Here is a 12,180-nt window from a genome sequence, read left to right as displayed (position 1 = left end):
TGATATGGTTTGGCTGTGTCCCCACCCAAATCTCACATTGAATTGTTGCTCCCATAATCCCCACGTGTCATGGGAGGGACCCAACGGGAGGTAATTGAATCATGAGGGTGGGTTTTTCCATGCTGTTCTGGTGGTAGTGAATAAGTCTCATGAGATCTGATGGTTTATAAAGGATAGTTCCTCTGCACATGCTGTCTTGCCTGTTGCCATGTAAGATATGACTTTATTCCTCCTTCACCTTCTGCTATGACAGAGAGACCTCCCCAGCCATGTGGAACTGTACGTCCACTAAACCTCTTTTTCTTTATAAATTACCCAGTCTCAGGTATGTTTGTATTAGCAGCATGAGAATGTACTAATATAGGGTGTCACTATGTTGCCTAGGCTGGTCTACAACTCCTGGGCTCAAGGGATCCTCCGGCATCAGCCTCTCAATAGCTGGGATTACAGGCACACACCACCATGCTCGGCTAATTTCCCTACTAGTTGACTGGGAAATCTACCTGTAAGAAGCCCCAGCCCAGCTTTGTGGGTGTACAGGGCATTCCAGGATTTAGGCGTTTACCCAATTCAGGCCACTATATACCAACACTTTCGTAATTTCCCTGTTAACACTGTAAGATGCATAATATGAGTTTTTAAAATTGATGTCACACCATAGAAGTGTGAGCAAAGGAAGATATGAAGGTAAAAGTAGGAGAGAAAGTTTCAAGGTGACAGAAAATGATGGCATGATCAAATCAAAGAGTCTATGAAGGAGAAAATTAATAAGCATGACATTTTAAAAATTTAGTTTAATTTTATTTTTTAATTCCCCCAGCTTTATAAGGCATAAGTGACAAAAAGTGTATGTATTTACAAAGTTCAACGTGATTTTTTTTTTTTTTGAGACAGGGTCTCACTCTGTCACCCAGGCTAGAGTGCAGTGGTGGGATCATAGTTTACTGCAGCCTTGACCCCCCCAGACTCAATACATTTTCCCACCTCAGTCTCCCAAGTAGCTGAGACTACAGGCATGCACCACCATTCCTGGCTAATGTTTTTGTATTTTTTGTAGAGACAGGGTCTTACCATGTTGCCCAGGCTGGTCTTGAACTCCTGGGCTCAGGCTATCCACTCCCCTGGGCCTCCCAGATTGCTGGGATCATAGGCGTGAGGCTTCAATGTAATGTTTTGATATAACCACCTTACCCCCATTCTACTCTCTGCTTTTACTTTTTTTTGTCTTTAGAGACAGAGTCTTGCTATGTTGCCCAGGCTGGAGTGCAGTGGCCACAGGGCACTATAGCCCCAAAATCCTGGGCTCAAGTGACGCTCTTGCCTCAGCCTCTCGAGTAACTGGGATTACAGGCACATGCCATCGCACCCAGCTCTACTCTCTGCAAGGTCAACCTTTGCAGATTCCACGTATGAGTGAGACATGCAGTATTTATCTTTCTGTGCCTGGCTTTTTTCACTTTTTTCACTTAGCATAATGTCCTCCATGTTGTCACAAATGATGGCATTTCCTTCTTTTTAAAGGCTGAAGAGTATTCCACTGTGTGTGTGTGTATGTATATATTTTCTTTGCCCATTCATCTGACAGACACTTAGGTTGATTTCATATCTTGGCTATTGTGAATAATCCTGCGATAAACATGGGAGTGCAGATATCTCTTCAACACACTGACTTCATTTCCTTTACATATATATATATATCCAGAAATAAGATTGCTGGATCATATGGTGATTTTATTTTTAGTTTTCTGAGGAACCACCATTCTGTTTTCCATAATAGCTGTACTAATTTACATTCCCGCTAACAGTGTGCAAGGCTTTCTTTTTCTCCACATCCTTGCCAACACTACGTTCTTTTGTTTTTGTGCTAATAGCCATCGTTAACAAGTATGCAGTGATAGCTGATTGTGGCTTTAATTTGCATTTCCCTGATGATTAATTATGTTAAGCATTTTATTATATAACTCTTGTCTCTTTGATATGGGAGAAAATATTTGCAAACCATACATCTGATAAGGGGTTAATATCCAAAATACCGAAGAAACTCAAAACAATTCAATAGCAAGAAAAATAATAACCAGATTAAAAAATGATTTTTTTTTTTTTAGACGGAGTCTCGCTCTATTGTCCAGGCTGGAGTGCAGTGGCACGATCTTGGCTCACTGCAAGCTCCGCCTTCCGGGTTCACACCATTCTCCTGCCTCAGCCTCCCGAGTGGCTGGGACTACAGGCGCCCGCCACCATGCCCGGCTAATTTTTCGTATTTTTAGTAGAGACGGGGTTTCATGGTGTTAGCCAGGATGGTCTCGATCTCCTGACCTAGTTATCCACCTGCCTCAGCCTCCCAAAGTGCTGGGATCACAGGCGTGAGCCACCGCACCTGGCCTAAAAAATGATTTTTAAAAGTATTTTATCAGCTAACTGCTTTCTCATACTGCAGCTTTTTCTCTTTTTTTTGTTTTTGAGATGGAGCCTTGCTCTGTCGCCCAGGCTGGAGTACAGTGGTGCGCTCTCGGCTCACTGCAACCTCCGCCTCCCAGGTTCAAGCGATTCTCTTGCCTCAGCCTCCCGAGTAGCTGGGATTACAGGCACAGACCACTATGCCAGGCTAATTTTTTTGTATTTTTAATAGAGACGGGGTTTCGCCATGTTGGCCAGGCTGGTCTCGAACTTCTGACCTTAGGTGTTCCACCCGCCTCGGTCTCCCAAAGTGCTGGGATTATAGGCGTGAGCCACCACGCCCAGCCAGCTTTTTCTTTAAGCATTGAATTATTGAAATATAATTCACATAACATACTATTTACACATTTATAATGTACAATTAAATATCTTAGTATAAAGCTTGTTCAACCAGAGGCATGATTCATATGTGGCATGTTCTTTCTTTTGGCTGGCTGAACAAGGTGTCCCAATTGCATATGTCTGCTTTACTCACTCCTGTATTTCAATCCAGTTTGATTGAGTGTTCTCACCAGCATCCATGTTAAAATGTAAATGCCACCAGGAAAAGAAATATGGCTGTGTAGAATAGACCTGGGTCCAAACCTAGTACAGTACCAGCTCAGTATAGAGCGAATGGTTAAAACTTGTTTTATAATAATAGTACCATTTTAAATTTAAGCTGCTTGTTTGAAGAATAGTAATTTTCATCATGGATTTAATTCATCCTTGAAAATGACCATGTACTCGAAATCCCTGAACTCTTCTCACTTCCCCTTGTTCTTCCCTCTTTTCTGATAGCAAAATGATAGGGTATGGGACCATATTAGTCCACTGTTCTGCTACCGAAGAAAAATACTTATGCTTTTAGTTAGATAAATGAGAATAGAAGGAGAAATTATTAACAGTATAGAAGACAATGATCCAGCATGGCCAAAAAGGTGAAACCCCATCTCTACTAAAAATGCAAAAATTAGCAGGATGTGGTGGCTTGCGCCTGTAATCCCAGCTACTCGGGAGACTGAGGTGGGAGAATCACTGGAACCCGAGAGGCAGAGGTTGCAGTGAGCCAACATCGCGCCACTGCACTCCAGCCTGGGTGACAGAGCAAGACTCTGTCTCAAAAAAAAAAAAAAAAAAAGAATGATAAACACAAGGAAGGCCATTGTAGATTATGTGGGGTCAATTAAAGCAGGCTTCGTGATTTAGAGAGGGAAAAAAAAATAGTGTTCATTGCTAGGACTATCTTATTAATTCAGGCATTCAGGCACTTGACTCACCCAAACTATAGCACTTTTTTTTTCTTTTTTGAGACAGAGTCTCGCTCTATCACTCAGGCTAAAGTGCAATGGTGCAATCTCAGCTCACTGTAACCTCTGCCTCCCACATTCAAGTGATTCTCCCGCCTCGGCCTCCCAAGTAGCTGGGATTACAGGCACCCGCCATTATGCCCAGCTGATTTTTGTATTTTTGTAGAGACGAGGTTTCACCATGTTGGCCAGGATGGTCTCGAACTCCTGACCTCGTGATCCGCCCGCCTCGGCCTCCCAAACTTCTGGGATTACAGGCATGAGCCACCGCACCCGGCAGCACTTTTAAGTTAAAAAAAAAAAAAAAAAAATATATATATATATATATATATATATATATATATAAAATTCTGTGCTGTCTAGCCTTAATATGTAATCCATATGTCGAGTTTGCTGTATTGCATTTTTAAATGGTAGAACTGGCCGAGTGCAGTGGCTCACGCCTGTAATCCCAGCACTTTGGGAGGCTGAGGCGGGAGGATCACTTGAGGTCAGGAGTTTGAGACCAGCCTGGCCAACATGGTGAAACCCCATCTCTACTAAAAATACAAAAATTAGCCAGGCACGGTGGCGGGCACCTGTAATCCCAGCTACTCAGGAGGCTGAGGCAGGAGAATTGCTTGAACCTGGGAGGTGGAGGTTGCAGTGAGCCGAGATTACGCCACTGCACTCCAACGTGGGTAAGAGAGCAAGACTCCGTCTCAAAAAAAAAAAAGGTAGAACCACTATACTTCCAGCCCAAATTTAAATCTCGGGCCCTTCCTCCAACACTCCTTTCCCCAGATAGATGCTAGGTCCTCTCTTGCAGGTGCTAGGCATACAGCAGTGAAAAAGACAAGTACTTGTTCCCATGTTCTAGAAGAGGGGAAAGCAAAAGATTCAGTCCTCCTCTGCCCTGGTTTGCCTAACAACCACCTGTGGAAAGATCAGTATCTTATTTCTTCATGATACTACAAAGGAGCAGTATAATTTGCTTTAAGAATTCCGTCCTACTAGATGTCATGTTTTGGTGCTAGAAAATGGTTGACTATGGCTTTCTGTGGTGAACAACTGGGATTTCAGAGTAAATCTGAGTTTTTCATTGTATTGCCACTCTATGTAACAAACTGCAAGAAAGCTACAGCATTCTCTCTGCAAAATGTCCCAATTTTTATCGTTTTCATCAGGTCAGAGATAGCTTTCTATAATATTACTTAGAAAGTTTTCTTGGGGCAAAGAAATCAGATATTCATGAAAGCTAAACAAAGAGACTAGAGAATTAAGAGGAAGGAAATCCACTGCAACACTGTTTTAATTTCCCTTTAAAATGTGTCCATCTTGGGGTCTATCCAAAAGTGTTCAGTTACTGAAATACCAAAAAGGCCTTGTTAAGTGATGGCATGGATATTGAATATATATCTTCTTTGGTTTCTTAATTTCATTCTTAAACTTCCCAATGCCCATTCTCACCTACACTTTTCACCTTGATGTCTGCCCCTCATTTTTCTTGATTCATTTCACTTGATTCTCTCCTACTTTCATCAAAATGAATAAGAGCATACAGACACTAAGTGACTTTAGAGCACTAAAAATATTAGCTTAATATGTAAGAATGACCAATTCAGGATATTAAATTAGGGTGTTGTTAGTGTCTAATAAAATGCATCAGGGAAATAGGTAGTTGTTGGATACCATTGAGCTTGACTGATCCTTATAGTAGAAGTTGAAATATGGCCAGGTGCGGTGGCTCATGCCTGTAATCCCAGCACTTCGGGAGGCTGAGGCAGGCAGGTCACAAGGTCAGAAGTTCGAGACCAGCCTGGGCCAACATGATGAAAACCCTGTCTCTACTAAAAATACAAAAATTAGCTGGGGCATGGTGGCACATGTCTGTAATCCCAGCTACCTGGGAGGCTGAGACAGGAGAATCATTTGAACCCGGGAGGTGGAGGTTGCAGTGAGCCGGGATCGCGCCACTGCACTCCAGCCTGGGCGACAAGAGTGAAACTCCGTCTCAAAAAAAAAAAAAAAAAGAAATTGACATATAAGGAAAAAGGTTGGTATGAAAGATTATTTAATATTAGTTTTAGTGTCATATTATTTTCTCCTTTAAGGAGCTAAAATGCAAAACTTCTAGAATAAGGATAAAAGGGAGTCTACGGGCAGGGCGCGGTGGTTCACGCCTGTAATCCCAGCACTTTGGGAGGCGGGCGGATCACGAGGTCAGGAGATCAAGTCCATCCTGGCTAACACGGTGAAACCCCTTCTCTACTAAAAATACAAAAAATTAGCCGGGCGTGGTGGCAGGCGCCTGTAGTCCCAGCTACTCGCAAGGCTGAGGCAGGAGAATGGCGTGAACTCAGGAGGCGGAGCTTGCAGTGAGCAGAGATCGCACCACTGCACTGCCTGGGCGACAGAGCGAGACTCTGTCTCAAAAACATAAAAAATAAATAAAATAATAATAAAAAAAGGGAGTCTATGGTCTTAAGTTTTCTAAAAAGTGGCCGGGTGCAGTGGCTCACCCCTATAATCCCAGCACTCTACTCTGGGAATGCCAAGGCGGGAGGATTGCTTAAGCCCAGGAGTTTGAGACTAGGCTAGGCAACATAGTGAGACCTCGTTCTACAAAATAAACAAAATTAGCCAGATGTGGTGGTGTGTGCCTGTAGTCCCAGCTACTTGGGAGGCTGAGATGGGAGGATTGCTTGAGCCTGGGAAGTTGAGGCTGCAGTGAGCTGTGATCATGCCACTGCACTCCACTCTGGTGACAGAGCAAGACCATCTCAAAAAAAAAAAAAAAAAAAAAAAAAAAAAAAATCTAAAAAGCAAGAACAAAAGGTATTTTAAGAAGGCATTTTCGGCCAGGCGTAGTGGCTAACGCCTATAATCCCAGCACTCAGGTGGAACACCTGAGGTCAAGAGATCGAGACCATCCTGGCTAACATGGTGAAACCCTGTCTCTACTAAAAATACAAAAAATTAGCCGGGCATGGTGGCAGGCGCCTGTAGTCCCAGCTACATGGGAGGCTGAGGCAGGAGAATTGCTTGAACCCGGAGGTGGAGGTTGCAGTGAGCTGAGATCACGCCACTGCACTCCAGCCTGGGTGACAGAGCGAGACTCCATCTCAAAAAATAAATAAATAGATAAATAAGAAAGCATTTGCAAATTGGCTGAAATTCCATACGTTAGTTATACATTTTGTTTATATAGGGCAAATATCCACCTTTTCCTGGAAAGCACTCTTCTGCTGATTGATGTAATCATAGTACTCCACACATCTCCTTATGCTTGATAGTTCCAGGGAGGACATCTGATGCAAGCCAGCACAATCAGAGATCTTTCAGAGGAATTTTTTTTTTTTTTGAGATGGAGTCTCGCCCTATTGCCCAGGCTAGAGTACAGTGGCCTGATCTCGGCTCACTGCAACCTCTGCCTCCCAGGTTCAGGCAATTCTCCTGCCTCAGCCTCTCAAGTAGCTGGGATTGAAGGCACCCGCCACCACACCCAGTTAATTTTTTGTATTTTTAGTAGAGACAGGGTTTCATCGTGTTGGCCAGGCTGGACTAGAACTCCTGACCTCAGGTGATCCACCCGCCTGGGCCTCCCAAAGTGCTGGGATTACAGGCGTGAGCCAAGGCATCCGTCTAGAAGATTTTATTTATTTATTTATTTTTAGACAGAGTTTCACTCTGTCGCCCAGGCTGGAGTGCAGTGGTGCGATCTCTGCTCACTTCAAGCTCCGCCTCCCAGGTTCATGCCATTCTCCTGCCTCAGCCTCCCGAGCAGCTGGGACTACAGGCACCATCACCACCGCCCGGCTAAGTTTTTGTATTTTTAGTAGAGACGGGGTTTCACCGTGTTAGCCAGGATGGTCTCGATCTCCTGACCTCGTGATCCACCCACCTCGGCCTCCCAAAGTATTGGGATTACAGGCTTGAGCCACCGTGCCCAGCCAGAAGATTTTTAAACTGGACACTAGAGTGAGTCTCAGTCTCCTTAGAACAAACCTGGGGATATGGGAGTTGCTAGCAGCTCTGTTTTCGGTTTGTGGAAATCAGTCCCAAAGAAGAGAGCTAACGTAAGGAAAGCAGCAGAAACCAGGGATGGCGAGTCTTGGGGTTGTGCTAGGTCAAGGTTCCAGACATCTGAGGCACACAGTGGAGGCTGGCAATAACACTGATCTGGTTCTTCTTATTATATACCAGATATTCAACTCTAGGTGTTTTTCACATTTCACATTTAATCCTGAAAACCTCATGAGATAAGTACCATCATTATCCTGCCTGTTTTACGGATGAAAATATTGAGGCATAAGAAAGTTAAGTAACTTGCCTAAATTCATACAATAAATAGCGAGTTCGGATTTAAACTGAAGAGGTCAAGCTCCAGAGCCAGTGCTCTGAACTACTTTGTTATTGTCTCTAGGCCAGGAATTTCCTTTATCTTTTTTTTTTTTTTTTTTTTTTTTTGAGAAAGAGTCTCACTCTGTAGCTCAGGCTGGAGTGCAGTAGCGCAATCTTAGCTCACTGCAAACTCTGCCTCCCGGGTTCCAGCAATTCTCCTGCCTCAGCCTCCCAAGTAGCTGGGATTACAGGCAGATCGACTATTGGAGCTCTTAAGTTGTTAAAATTGCTCCTCTTGTTCAGTGAATATTCAAGGCATAAATTCACTTGATTCAACAAAGGATAAAAGGGTCTCTATTGTATAGGTAACATACAAATACAGACACAAAATATTCACATTTCACTTCATATTAGAGATTGTTTTATTGTTGTTGTTTTGAGATGAGGCCTCGCTCTGTTGCCCAGGCTGGAGTACAGTGGCACAATCATAGCTCACTGCAGCATCAAACTTCTGGGCTCAAGGGATCCTCCCGCCTTAGCCTCCCAAAGTGCTGGGATTACAGGTATGAGCCACCACACCCGGTCTCTTTTTTTCTTGATATTCAATGTCCATATTGGCTTAATAAAACAAAAAGGGCCAGGTATGGTGGTTCACACCTGTAATCTGAGACAGGAGGATCACTTGAGATCAGGAGTTTGAGATCAGCGTAGGCAACATAGTAAGACCTGGCTCTAAAAAGTAGCCAGGCATGGTGGCATGTGCCTGTAGTCCCAGCTACTCAGGAGGCTGAGGTGGGAGGATCACTTGCCCTCAGGAGTTTGAGGCTGCAGTGAGTTGATTGTCCCACCGCTCTCCAGTGCAGATGACAGACGAGGACCCCCATCTCTGGAGGGGAGAAAAAAGCCTACTGTAAGGATCAAATGTAAGATAGCCTATGAGTTTTTCCCATTAAAACACATTTGTCTTCATTAGTCTTCTGGGGGAATAGAGCCATACATATGAGTCCAGCTAGGAGCCTGAGGGTCGTGTGGTTAAGATAAAATAAACTGGGCTGTTTTTTGTGTGACAGAAATAGAAAAGGAAGATCTAGTAATAATCAAACTCAAATGCATGATTTCCTGTCATGCATTGCTTAATGACAGGGATGTTCTGAGAAATGCATCATTAGGCAATTTCATTACTGTGTGAACATCACAGAATGTACTTAGGCAAATCTAGATGGTACAGCCTACTCCACACCTAGGCCAGATATTGCTCCTAGGCTACAAACCCATACAGCATGTTACTATATTGAACACTGTAGGCAACTGTAACACAACAGTAAGCATTCATGGATCTAAACATAAAAAAGGTAGTGTAAAAATACTGATATTATAATCTTATGGGATCCACTATCGTATATGCTGTCCATCATTGATCAAAGCCTTGTTATGCAGAGCATGACTAATCTACATATGAGGAAATGCAAAGTTAAATATGAAAAGAATTCTCAACAAAATCAAACATGCAAAATTAAACCAAGATGCCATCAGATTGACTAAAAATTAGTAAAATCGGCCTGGCAAGTGGATCATGCCTGTAATCCCAGCACTTTGGGTGGCTGAGGTGGAAGGATCACTTGAGCCCCGGAGTTTGAAACTGGCCTGGGCAACATAGTGAGGCCCCATCCCTAAAAAAGATTAAAAATTAGTAAGATCAATGTTGTTAATTTGTAGTCCTAGTGAGGAAATGGGGTAATGGTTATTGATAGAAGAGTAAATCACTGCAATCTTGACTTCTCTGATGACTTCTGAGAATCCGTCTGCTAAGTGTTACTATATGTAAGAATGTGCACTACATTAATCCTTTTTTCGAGACAGAGTCTCGCTCTGTCACTCTGTCACCAGGCTGGAGTGCAGTGACATGATCTCAGCTCACTGCAACCTCTTCCTCCAGTGTTCCAAAGTGATTCTCTTGCCTCAGCCTCCTGAGTAGCTGGGACTACAGGTGCGCGCCACCATGCCCTGCTCATTTTTGTATTTTTGGTAGAGACAGGGTTTCTCCATGTTGGCCAGGCTGGTCTCCAACTCCTAACCTCCTGATCTGCCTGCCTTGGCCTCCCAAAGAGCTGGGATTACAGGCGTGAGCCACCTCGCCCGGCCTCACTACATTAGTCTAATAGTAGGAAACTACCAACCACCTGAGTACTCATACCCAGCAATTGGTTAAGTTGGGGAGCTGCCATATGATACCCTACTATGTCCCTATTAAAAAAGATATAAAATATCTTGATTACTAAACAAACACAAGGCACTGTTCTGTCTCACATGCATACATTTCACCCTTATAGGAGCCCATGAATAACAGATGAGGAAACTCAGACACAGAGAGGTGAAGTACATTAATTTGTTCAGAATCAAATAGCAGATTCCAACCCAGGTAACCTCTCTGGAGTGGCTAGCAGCTATGCTAGAATAGAGTATATTTTAGTGTATTTATTAAGTAAGATGACCCAAGATAAGAATTGGGTGAAATATAAGTTGCAAATACATTTTTTGTTAAAAACTATTTTTTTTGAGAGAGTTTCACTCGTCGCCCAGGATGGAGTGCAATGGTGCAATCTTGTCTCACTGCAACCCCCGCTCCCCGGGTTCAAGCAATTCTCCTGCCTCAGCCTCCACAGCAGCTGAGATTACAGGCACACACCCCCATGCCTGGCTAATTTTTGTATTTTTAGTAGAGAGGGGGTTTTGTTATGTTGGCCAGGCTGGTCTTGAAATCCAGAGATATGGGTATCAATTGAACTTTGGGTTTGAAGCACGGAAATTGATGAGGTGGCCTTACTTCTGTAGCATCTGAGTTGTTACAAAAAGCCTATTACATAAACATCAGAGGGTAGAAATGATAGAAAAAGGGTTTTCTCCTCAGCTAAAGATCTAAGCTCCAGGAATTCAAGAACTTGAATGAATGGTTTGGCTCAATCCTTCCATAATACACCGTGGTAGACAGGAGAGATGGAAAGAGGAAGAGAGGAAGGGGGAGAAAGATGATGCAAGATGCTCCACTGCTTGCTGATTCTGAAGATGGAAAGGGCCAGGAACCAAAGAATACACGTGGCCTTTTGAAATGGAAGAGAGAAGGAAAGATTCTGCCATCAAAGCCTCCAGAAGGAATTCCCCTGATAACCTGACTTCAGCTCGCTTAATTTTGGACTTCTGACCTACAGAACTATTTTCAGCCATAAATGGGTTAAATTTGTGGTAATTTGTTAAAGCACCAATAAGACTAATACAAACACTAGAGAATATAAAAAAACAGTATTTTTCAAATTTTTTGAGAAACAGTCTGTCATCCAGGCTGGAGCACAGTGGCATGGACATAGAGCTCACTGTAACCTTAAACTCCTAGGCTTAAGGGACCTTCCCAAGTAGCAAGGACTACAGGTGCAAGCCACCACACCCAGCTAATTTTAAAATTTCTTGTAGAGGTGGGGGGTCTCACTGTTGCCCGAGCTGATCTCAAACTCCTGGGATTCAAGTAATCTTCCTGCGTTGGCCTCCCCAAATTTTGGGATTACAGGTGTGTGCCACCATGCATGGCCAAAGGACAATATATTGTTTTCAGAAATGCCCTTAGTAAAGTTGAATGTAGGGCCACCAACTACTAATATGAATAGAAGGTTCTCTATCATCTGTGAACCCACCGCTGAGAGCAGTGGTAGGTATATATATATATATATATATATATATGGAGGTACTTAATAAACATCAGTTATTTCCCTTTTTCTGTATGGATTTTGGAAATCAATTAAAATGTGTCTATCATCACACTGAGCCCTATCAGAATACTTTACGTTCTTTAGAAGACAGTTACAACAAACCAGATTTTAAAACCTCATTTTAATGAGACAATTGACCCTAGGGATCACATGAAACTTTTATTTCCCAACTGTGGAAACATTCCTGTGGAAATACATATTCAAGTTTAAAACTCATAAGCTCAAAAGATCTAGGATATGTACTGTAATGCCTTACTGGTATCATCTAACTTATAAACAAAGACAATCCAATGAGTGTGGGCATTTCTATTTCTACTGTAAAGGCATATCGAATAAAGAAAAAAGTCTAATAA

The sequence above is a fragment of the Pan troglodytes genome, chromosome 6 (assembly GCF_028858775.2).
Source record: "Pan troglodytes isolate AG18354 chromosome 6, NHGRI_mPanTro3-v2.0_pri, whole genome shotgun sequence".
NCBI classification, from domain to species: Eukaryota; Metazoa; Chordata; class Mammalia; order Primates; family Hominidae; genus Pan; species Pan troglodytes.
Note: the sequence above shows the minus strand (reverse complement) of the source record.